The 11,434-nt window shown below is 39.3% G+C and overlaps 1 pseudogene; it reads left to right on the top strand.

The window, feature by feature from the left end:
- The first annotated feature begins 8,746 nt into the window (after positions 1-8,746).
- Positions 8,747-9,559, top strand: LOC142439970 (heterogeneous nuclear ribonucleoprotein D-like pseudogene; annotated as a pseudogene).
- Positions 9,560-11,434: the final 1,875 nt, after the last annotated feature.

Below are 11,434 nucleotides of genomic sequence, written 5' to 3'. Positions count from 1 at the left end.
TCCCATGTGGTTCGGACCTTTCACGAGGGTTAAGGACCACTGGATAAGATATCTCTGAGGTCATTCTCATTTGTGCAAAATGTTCAATACTAGCTCATGAAGAAACTGCATAAGCAGATAATCTGTTCAACGATGTTGTTCCAAATGTTAGTGTTTCCTGTTTCCCACGTGAGTATCTCACACTTTCTTCCATGCCCTTATACCATCGATCCTCGTGCTGGAGAGAAACACTACAATGAAGTTCATTTAGCTCTTGAAAATTCCTAGTACTGAAGATCTCCAGTCAAAAGACCTCTATCACAAACTAACGGAAACATAACTCTATTGAGAAACCTTAAAGTTTGATTTACTTAGTTTTTTTTGTTTTTAACAAATAACCTTTAATTTTTTAATTCATTTTAATATTGTTATAGTTGTTGCGAATATATCCAAGATGTATACCAATCAATCATTTCTAATGAACCAGTGACAGTGATGGCAATCTTCCAGCTTTGCAACCTTTCTTGCTCTCCTATTCCCAGTTGTTCCTTCTTCATGAATACCAGTGTTCTAAGGTTTTAGGTGTAGCTGTCAATTTGATGTCCTGTAGCTAGATCTCCTAAAACGTTCATGGTCAAAGCAGACCATCTAGACTAGCTGAGCTAAATTGTTGCTTGTTTTATTGAAGCCAACAGGAGTTCGTTGTGGTTCAAGACTGAGGTTTAAAGATTTTCCTAAAGCAATAGTCTCAAAGGTTCATACTGCCACTATAGTTCTTGAGAGTCTGGACTCTAGGAGACTTTGAAATTCCTTTCATCATTTATCCTCTTTTGATCAGGATTGTTCTTTAGAATCTTTGATCAGAACATTCATTCATGAAACAGAGCCACCATCGAGTTCTTCTAGTCTCATCGTAAAGAAGTCAGTTGTTCATGGAAGCAATTAGCCTCACATTGTGTTTCCTTCTGTATCCGACTCATCTGTTGCTTCAGGGGAATAGAGACCAGATACCAAGGTTTAGAGAGCTCCTTGCAGCTTTTAAGAACCCAGCCACTACACTGTGAGGTAGGATTGGAACAGAAACACTAAGTACAATATTAGACCACTTAACGTAGCTATTCCAACAAGGAACCAAATCTCACAAGGTGTTTGATTGAATCATGCAGCCTCATCAACTACTCTTACCATTTCCCCTCTCCCAAACTTACTCCGAGATAAACTGTTCTTGCAACTGACCCTGATATTCTCTTCCCAGCCCCTATGCTCTTCCGTTCACGAAATTCCGCATGTACGTCCAATGCCCTTCTTACGGTATGCCACTCACTAAAATTCTACTCAATTTTCCAAACCAACAGCACTTCATGTTGGTCTTATGGCATCTGATCATATTTCACTTTCCTGAATTTATATGGCCATTCTCCAATCTGAACTTACTATCTTCATAGCCTACTTGTCTTAATTAATCCCTTTCCTGAAAAATCTCTTATTTTTATCTTAATATATTAGCTATTCTGTGAACGAGTTACTTGGCATAGTGAGAATTTAACAGGAAAATTAAAGTATAAATAAAAATTTTTAATTATATGAAATTATATAAAAATAATTCAAAGTTTTTTGTGGATGAAAGAATTTTTTAATGTGAGTAGTTGTCCATTTAGGTAATACATATTTACCAAAGTTCTACAATGTACCAGTCTTTTTTAGGTACTGGGGTATGCAAAGAAATCCTTAGAAACATATACTTTCATATTTTATTGTGAAAATAAGACCATGCATAATTAACAAATAAACATGTAAAGCATCATGCTATAATAAACTCAGTAAAAAATATTAAACTTTTGTAAGGTTAAATACAAGTATGGTAGAAGTTGCTCTATTGTACAAAGCTTCTATGATAGACTTAGCATTTTTCTTTCTGTTCACTCAACTTCAACTTACAATAACTCTATAAGATGGGGGAAAAGTCATGTTAGCTCAAATTCTTCATTCTAGGAAACAATAAAATGTATTTTGGGTTTGCAATTTTTTTGTTGTTTGTACATATTAAGAGGTATTTGAGAGGACTCCTTAGGTGATTGGGGGGCCACTATTAGGATATCTTAGGTCATGGGGGCCACCCTCTTGAAGTTGTGTTATATGTGTTTTTATGTACTGGTATATATAACCCAGGATTGACAAACCTATAGAGATAGCAAGTAGAAGAAGAGTCTCAGGGTATGGTGTGGTGATGGAGGGAAAGGGTGACAATGGCAAAAAGTCCACACAGAAATGTTTAGAAACTGTGGTAGCAAATATACACTTCTGCTGGACATGACTGAACTATGGAATGATATTATATATGTATTAATTCCCAATTAATTATAATATATTACCTCTTTACAGAAAATGCTAAAACGACTTATAATCATAGCCAAGTACCAAAAATAAGGGTTACTCTATAGTAAGTACTGGCTTTTGAACATGTGATTCCTACTGGTCACCTTAGCTCTGTAACTTCCCCAACCCCTGCCAAGATTTAAAAGGAATTCTTTCACACTTATGTTTGTCACGGTTTAATTTGTTTTTAGCTTTAGAATTAGCATGCTTCTAGTTATTATCTGTTTCCTGGTTCTTGCTTTTGTATATTGTATGTGTTTGCGAATGAGGGGAGGGAAGCTGACTTCACAATGGCCTTTGTTTTTTCCTAATTAGTGACAACTTTTCACAACAATTTCATAGCAACCAAGAGTAATAACCTCACATTTGCCTAGGATCTTTTAAAACCTTCTCTTTGTAGGCATAAAACTGAAGAATGAAGGAGGATATTGAAGTTCTATTCCAATAAATGGATAACATCCAAACGAAATGGCAGAGTCTAGAGTTGGACGTCCCAAACTCGAAGAATTCTGAAATTCTTTCCACACACAGAAGCGTAGCATGGTTTGAATTTGATGGAAAGCCACAGCCAGTTCTCATAAAATCAAAGCTAGTTTGCCGTTTCTGCTGCGGACAGGGAATGTCATTGCAAGGAAATAGGCAGCAAGCTGCCGGCTCCGCAGCTTCAGCACCTCGGAGACAGATGGGGAGAAGGAGCCCATGTGTAGACAAGTGACCTGTGGCCTGGGCTGGTATGTGAGTGATTTCCTAGAGCTTGCTGGAGTCTTTTCAGGGTGATAGGGCACTGAAAGAATTTTAGGGGGAAGTATGGCACCCCTAAAGACAATGCAAGAAGTGATTAGAGAAGAAACAGGAATAGGAAAAAAATTAGAAAGAGTTAAACAGAAGGAGAATAGTATCCTATTTGCGTCTGGTAATGATATTTTGTAAACTAATAAGCAGTTAATCAGTAAGTATGCCACATTTATATCACTGGATATTGAAATTCACTTGGAAAATGAAAATGTGAGTTTATATGTAGACATAGATACACGTGATTTTGTGTATATAATATTTATATATAATATTGAAATAAAACATTTAAAAACCTGGAGTTTTAAAGGTACAGATTTAGTGTACATTGAGAAGAAAATATATATAAAGAAGCTTCACAAACATCATGGGAAATAGAATTTAAAAGATGAAGGATTATTTTGGTGAATTTCTTAAATATATAAGCACATACATTCAAAATATTTCAGAAAAATAGAATTATAAGTTATATAATATTGCCACAAACTTTTTAATACACACATATTTGCATGAAATTAACATGGCACAAACATATAGATATAAATTCTATAAATTTTTTTGTAAATATCCAGACAAAATTGTCAGGAATGCGTACACAGTGAATAGGTATTATAACCCATATGTAGGATCAATATATATTTCATATATCATACCTAGGGAATTGTACTTGGGCAAAAAGGGTTACAGAGTCCATTAGCTGATCTGAATTTATGACAATGAATCCCTTGATGTTCAGCTATGACAGGAATTACTCTCCTCTAATGAGTAATAAATGGGGATAAGTCATGTGTCCCATTGGATTACTGGACTGAAATCACATTTAGAAGATGGCTAATTGTCTAAAATTTATCCAAATTCAATACAAATGTTATTGCCACTAATTGACTTTGCAGGTTGTGGGACATTAAGCATATTTAAATGTATTTGTCATAGCACTCTCGTGTCTATGTAATGCATGAGTAGAATGGTCACTAATATCTAATTTAAGCTTTTCAGACATTTTGGTAATTTAACATTGACTCATTATGAATTGACATGTAACTTTTCCACTTTTCAAAATTATGACATATTCTATTTTTAAAGTAATTGATTTTTTTCATGGGTACTGTCCATTATTGTTTTGCAGTTTTTGAAAAGACTTAATTGTAATACCCATGATACAAGCAAGAATCTATTGTAGCACATGTCACTGCCATTATAAATTTCCCCTCCTTGTCATTCTAACTCAGCTGAACTGATTTACCCTACCAGTATATACAACTTTCTTAATCTTTTTATGCACCTTAATAAGTAACTCATTATTTCAAATTCAGCACTGTTTGATTGATGTAAACAAATTTTAAAATCTGTAAATTTTCTCCAAAATAAATGATAGAGATAACATAGCTAACTGTTTATAATAGCATGTGTTGTTATGAAATTTCTTTTGAAATTTTGAAGTTTTTATTCCTCTCTTTGTTAAAAACCCAGAAAAATAAGGAATAAGGAAAATAATATTCAAAGTATTTATGGCCAGTGTGTTTCTACATCAAAATGTTCTTCATCGTGAAAAAGTCCAAGGTGAAGACACGTTGAGAGGAGGAAAGAGAAAAGAATAAAATGAGATGAGTAGCGATACAACGTCTTAATTCAAAACGAATAAAATAGCAGTGCTAGGCCAAATGGCAATTAGATCACACTTTTTTATGCCAAACATGTAGAAATAATGGCAAGAATATAAAACTAAAGGATGCTTACATAGCCATGGAGATGCTCTAAAGGAGACTCTTTGCAAGCCAGAAACAGAGGGAATCCACAGTGGAATCAAGAACTGAAGCCAAGTTGCCAATAGAAAGCCTGCCCTTGAAACAAGTCATCTCCTTCAAGGTCCCAAATCCCACTGAGAATGGAACTAAGCCTTTGTGCTGGCCAGGCAGAATAGCAGATCCCTGGAATGGCACTGTGTTGATGCCCTAGCTCTGCATTCATAAATAAGGCCCAGGACATCGATGAGTGAGATGAGAAGAAAATAAGATTTCCCTCCCTTAAATACCCCCCACCCCCAGGCAAATAAACGGGCCAAATTGCTCCAGGATGCTTAGTCTGAGCTTCATACGTCACACACTTGAGCTCTCACCCACTTCCACCAAGTTCATTCCACTTCATAGCAACCAGTTCATAGGTTTTCTAAGAGTGTAAATCTTTGAAGAGCAGATAACCTTATCTTTATCCTGAGAAGAAACTGTTGTGTTTGAACTGCTGACCTTGCAGTTAGCAGTCTCTGTTAGTCTGTTAGACTGTAGACTGCGTAGCCTAGAGAAACAAATCCAGAGTCACACATACGTGTGTAACAGAGAACTTTATATCACAGAGTAATTGTATTTTAAGAAAATATCCCAACCCAGACCAGATGAAGTCCATAATTCCGATATTAACCCATATATCTGACAGCAATCTATAAATTCCTCTTCATATTCATGCAACACGTGCAATGACACTGAATGCAGGAAGATCAAAGGCCAGTGGGTGGAAAGTCTTGTGGATCCAGTGGTGGTAGAAGCATCCCAGTGGTGGCAGGGTCACCACATGGCTCCTTCAGTACCAGCGCTCTGGCTCCATCAGTTTAGCTCCATGTGTCTTATCAACAGATATATGACTCAGAGAGTGTGCCTGGCCTCTAGTGAGCTATTTATCTCTTTGGCACCCCCAAATGAGGTCATCAAGCTGCAACCTGGTTGACAGGCTAGGATCTACCCCTTCCTTAAGTTGACAGTAGATTGTGTAACTGCCACACAGTCCAACGTTTACTCACCCCTAACAGCACCCCTAGGGCAAATGGACTCTACACTGTGTACAGAATGAAGTTCACTGGGAGAAACTCCCTACAAAGATGTAATGAAGAAAAGGAATGTCAAACCATGTGAGGATAATCATTAACATGAGCGAGTAGACCCAACAATGGAATATATATATATATATATATATATATATATATATATATATATATATATATAAAACTTTAAAATTACTTATGTTTACATTTTATGGATCAATCATAGGCATATTTCTGGTCACCATCCCACACAGTAGCCAATCATCTAACTATTTGACTGTGTTTTCAAAGCTTTGGCCTTTGAAAGCAGACAACTAGGTCTTTATTCCAAAGAGCCTCTAGGGCAGCCGTCCTCAACGTGTGGGTCCTGACCCCTTTGGGGGTTGAATGACCCTTACACAGGGGTTGCCCGATTCATAATAGCAGCAAAATGACAGTGATGAAGTAGCAACGAAAAAAATAATGTTATGGTTGGGCGTCACCACCACATGAGGAAGGGTCGCTGCATTAGGAAGGTTGAGAACCACTTCTCTAGGGGGAACTTTAAGCACCAACTTTATGTTTAATAATTGAGCCCATAAACATTTGTGCCACCTAGGAACTATTCTTGATATAAATAATAAAACCCATGAATTATGAAGAAAATCAGCTATTAAGATAGGAAAGTGTTTACTTGCTGTAGCCCTTGAGGTTTGTTGGGTTAGTATGTACAACAGGACAAAACACTGCTCCTTACTATACCACTCTGAGCATCCCTGGTGTGAATCTCTTGTTATAGCTACAGCTAAATCAATGAAACTCCCGAGTGTCTCCTTTGACCCTCTACTTTCTCAAGCACTATGTCTTTCTCCAGGGATGGGTCCCTCCTCACACTACGGCCAAAATATATGAGTAAAAGTGTTAATATCTCCGTTATTTTTATTATCATTAAAAGATCGTTTTGTTTTTTATTATCATTAAAAGATCGTTTTGTTGGTGCAATCTGCGCATCAGTTTTATCAAGCATACTTGTACATTTGTTCCCGTCATTATTTTCTAGATATTTAATTTCTATGGATCCCTTAGTATAAGCTCCTCTTTTTTCCCTCCCTCCACCCCCTACCCTGTGACCCCTTGATAAATTATAATTATTTTCATATCTTACACTAACTGTGGTCTTCCTTCCCCCATAGTTTCTATTGTTCAACCCCCTGGAGAGTGGTGTGTGGTTATGTGTCATTCATTGCAATCGATTCCCCTTTCCTCCCCTCCCCTCCTTCCCTTCCCCCAACATACTTGGTGTCACTCTTCCTGTCCTTGGATCCCATGTGTCCTGAGCTCTTATCTCTTACCTGTACCTGTGCACATGCTCTGGTCTAGTCCAAAGTGAGAGGCAGCACTGGGCTCAAGCCACCAGAGGAATATTGTGTATTTCATCGGTGCTTTCCTTTGTCCTGGTTGACTCATCCCTGTCCTGTGACCCCTTTGGGGGGGGACGTCCTATTGTCTACACATGGGCTTTGGGTCTCTGCTCTGACCACCCTCATTGTCAATAATATGGTTTCTTTTGTTTGTTTGTTTGTTTATAGGTCTTCTGATGCCTGTTATTGAGTCTCAACACCTCGTGATCACAAGGTTGGTATGCTTCTTCCATGTGGACTTGTTGCTTCTCTGCTAGATGGCCACTTGTTTGACTTCAAACCTTTCAGACCCCCAGATGCTATATCTTTTAATAGTCAGGCATCATCTGCTTTCTTCACCACATTTGCTTATGCACCCCTTTTGTCTTCAGCGATTATGCCAGGAGGGTGAGCATCAAAGAATGCCAGTTTGCTAGAACAAAGTGTTCTTACATTGAGGAAGGGTATGAGGAGAGGTCCAATGTCCATCCACTACCTCAATGTATCCCCCTATGAATATATGTACATAGGCCAATATCTCTATTTTTATGAATTAATGTATTAATATATTTGCACACCTCTGCTTATACCTCTATCTATAGCTTTGCTTCCTAGATCATTCATTTTCCTTTTACCCTCCTCCTGCCCCACCATCACACTCACCCTGTATCCACCTCTTAGCACTATTCCTCTCAGTTAGATTATTGTTGCTACAATGCACCCAGGATCCCTACATCCTCCTTGTTGTTGGCATTCATTCCCTAGTTGTTTCCCTGCCTATGGCACTGTTTGCTCACCATGCCCTTCCCCAGCCTCCTTCATCCCCAACACCTACTACACAGCCACAGGGGTCCAAACAGCATGGTACTGGTACAATGACTGATACCCAGACCAATGAAAAAAACAGAAAACCCAGAAATGAAATCATTAGCATATAGGCAACTGATCAACAATGGCGCAAAAAGCATCAAGTAGACTGGGGATGCCCTCTTTACAAGTAGTGCTGGAAACAATGGACATATACCTGTTTATGTCCAAGATATTTACCTCACCCCATGCATAAGAACAAACTCAAGATGGACCACGGACCTAGAAATAAAACCTCAAACTAGTGCTAGTGCCTGGTGCAGTTTGCCCAGGGGCAGCTTCTAGCACTCCTGATTTGGAGAGCAGGAGGCGCCTGATACTTGAGATTTCCAGAACACCAGTGACGGACACCATTAGGTGACATGTTGGAGTGACAGCTGGGGAAGGGGGTGGGGAGATGTCCGCAGTTGGAGAAATGCATTCAGGAAGCAGATTTGCGTGACAGCGTGTCTGGGCAGCACCTTGGACCGTGTTTTGATGGCCCCAAATAGAATCTGCAGAAAACGATGTAAAGAGCAAGTTGGGCACTAGGTTTTATAAAATGTTTATCGGAGGTTTGAGCTGGGATACAAGCACGAAAGGTCTGACTGAATATCTGTCTCGATTTGGAGGGTTGTTGACTGCACAATTAAAACAGATCCAGTCACGGGACACTGAAGAGGATTTGGATTTGTGCTTTTTAAAGATGCTTCTAGTGTTGATAAAGTTTTGGAACTGAAAGAACACAAACTGGATGGCAAATTGATAGACCCCTCAAAAGGGCCAAAGTTGTACAGGGGAAGGAACCCGCCAAAAAAGGTTTTTGTGGGTGGATTTAGCCCAGATACTTCAGAACAGTTTAAAGAATATTTTGGAGCCTTTGGAGAAATTGAAAATATTGAACTTCCTATGGATACAAAAACAAATGAGAGAAGAGGATTTTGCTTTATCACATCCACAGATGAAGAGCCAGTAAAGAAGGTGTTAGAAAGCAGATACCCCCAAATCGGTCCTGGGAAGTGTGAAATCAAAGTTCCACGGACCAAAGGGGAGTATCAGCAGCAGCAACAGTAGCGGAAAGGAGGAAGAGGTGCTTCAGCAGGTGGTTGAGGTGGTTCTAGGGGTCATGGACAAGGTCAGGGCCAAAACTGAAACAAGAGTTTGATTACTATTATGATCAAGGATATGGAAAATACAATAGTGCATATGGCAGTGATCAACACTATAGTGGCCATGGCGGATATGATTATACTGGGTCTAACCATGGAAATTATGGCTATGGACAGGGATAGGCAGACTACAGTGGCCAACAGAGCACATATGGCAAAGCATCTTAGGGGGAGGCAATCAGCAAACAAATTACCAGCCATGCTAAAGGAGGACCTTGGAGAAAACAGGAGGAGATGCTAAATCAACCCATCTTGCAGGACAACGTTGAAGGGTGGCCTTCTGTTGATCTAAGAAGACTATTTTGTAAAAGACATCTTAGTGTTCAAGACACAATTGTGTCCAACTGCATATGGCTGCCAATTAGTTTTCTTTGTTTTTAATTTGTCCTTTGATATCTGTGTTTTGCCGCGATGTGGATTTGTATTTATACAATTTTTATTTGTATGATTTCATGTTAAACCTCAAATAAATGCTTCCTTATGTGAAAAAAAAGACACCCAAACTATCAACACCATTAACGAAGGAATCGGGACAAACCTAAGAACCTTGGCCCAGGGAACACATAGGCTCACTGCAATAGGGAAGGGTACACACGTAGGTGAACGTGAAATTGACAAATAGGATTTACTAAGACTAAAACACCTATGTGTGTGAAAAGACTTCACCAAGAGGGTAACAAGAGAACCCACAGACTGGGAGAGGTTTTTTAGCAATGACACTACAGACAAAGGGCTTATTACTAAAATCTACAACACCTTCCTAGCCTGCAAAAATAGGCAAAGAGGTAACCCCTTGAGGTATTGGGAAAATGACCTGAAATGGAGTTTCAGTAGAGAGAAGACCCAAATGGTCAATAAAGATATGACAAACTAAAATGGTGAGAAACCATCTAACACCCTGGAGACTAGCCCACATCAGAAAATCAGAGAGCAGCAAATGTTGGAGGGGATGTGGCGAGATAGGAACTCTCCTCCATTGTTAGTAGATAGGTACAGCCCCTGTGGAAAGCGATCTAGCGATATTTAAAGCAAATGGAAATTAATCTACCTTATGAGCAACTGTCCTTCTACTGGGCATAGACACAGAAGAGGTAAGAAATAAACCACAGACAGCCGTTTGTACTCCAATGTTTATCGCAGTGTAATTTACAATCGCAAAGATTTGGAAACAACCTAAATGTCCATCCATAGACAGTGGATTAATGAGCTATAGCACATACACACTATGGAGGACTATACATCCCTCAAAAGCACTGGTGATCGCATGAAGCATGTCGTTTCATGGTAAGAGTCTGAGGAAATAAAGCTGAGCGAACTCAGCCAATCACAAAAGGACAAGTACAACATGAGTCCCCTAAAATAAGTATAATCAACACAGCAGATATAGAAGAAAAGCCACTTATTTCACAATATAAGGGTTGAGGTTCAGGCAGTTGGGTGGAGGTCAGACCAGACCCAAGGAAGTACATGTTCATTCAACAAAAAAAGGGAAAGCGGGCAAGGAGGAAGGAGAAAAGTGGGGGTAGAGGGATGATGGCCTTGGGGGAGCAGGGCACTAACCCACCCAGGGAGAGAATATTGGTAATGTCTCCACAGAGTTGGGAGTGTGCATACAGACCCCACGACAATGCACCATACCATGAGGGCAATGTAACCACGTGGACAAATGTATGAACAGATTTGACTACAGGGCCAGCTCCAATCACAGCCAAACTAACCCCATCCCTACAAGTATGTGCCACAGAGAACAACACTAAACCTACAGGTTGGGGAGAGGGACCAGCCTACCAGACAGATGGTTCACAGAAGAAATCGTGGGGAGGAGGAGGCGGGGAAAGGAGCAGTGAGCAAACAACGCCACAGACAGGGGAACAACTAGGGAATTAAAATCAACAACAAGGAGGACATAGAGATCCTGGGGGTGTTAGAGCAACAACAAGCTAGCTGAGAGGGATTACTAAGGGTTGAGCATGATGGTGGAATAGTAAAAAGGTAAAATGAAACAGAAGAAAGACTAGGAAATAAAGCTATGGATAGAGTTATAAACATAGATATGTACAAATGTAAATACATTAATAAAA

This window comes from Tenrec ecaudatus, chromosome 2 (genome assembly GCF_050624435.1).
Source record: "Tenrec ecaudatus isolate mTenEca1 chromosome 2, mTenEca1.hap1, whole genome shotgun sequence".
In the NCBI taxonomy this organism is placed as follows: domain Eukaryota; kingdom Metazoa; phylum Chordata; class Mammalia; order Afrosoricida; family Tenrecidae; genus Tenrec; species Tenrec ecaudatus.
This window is presented reverse-complemented; position numbering and strand designations above follow the sequence as displayed.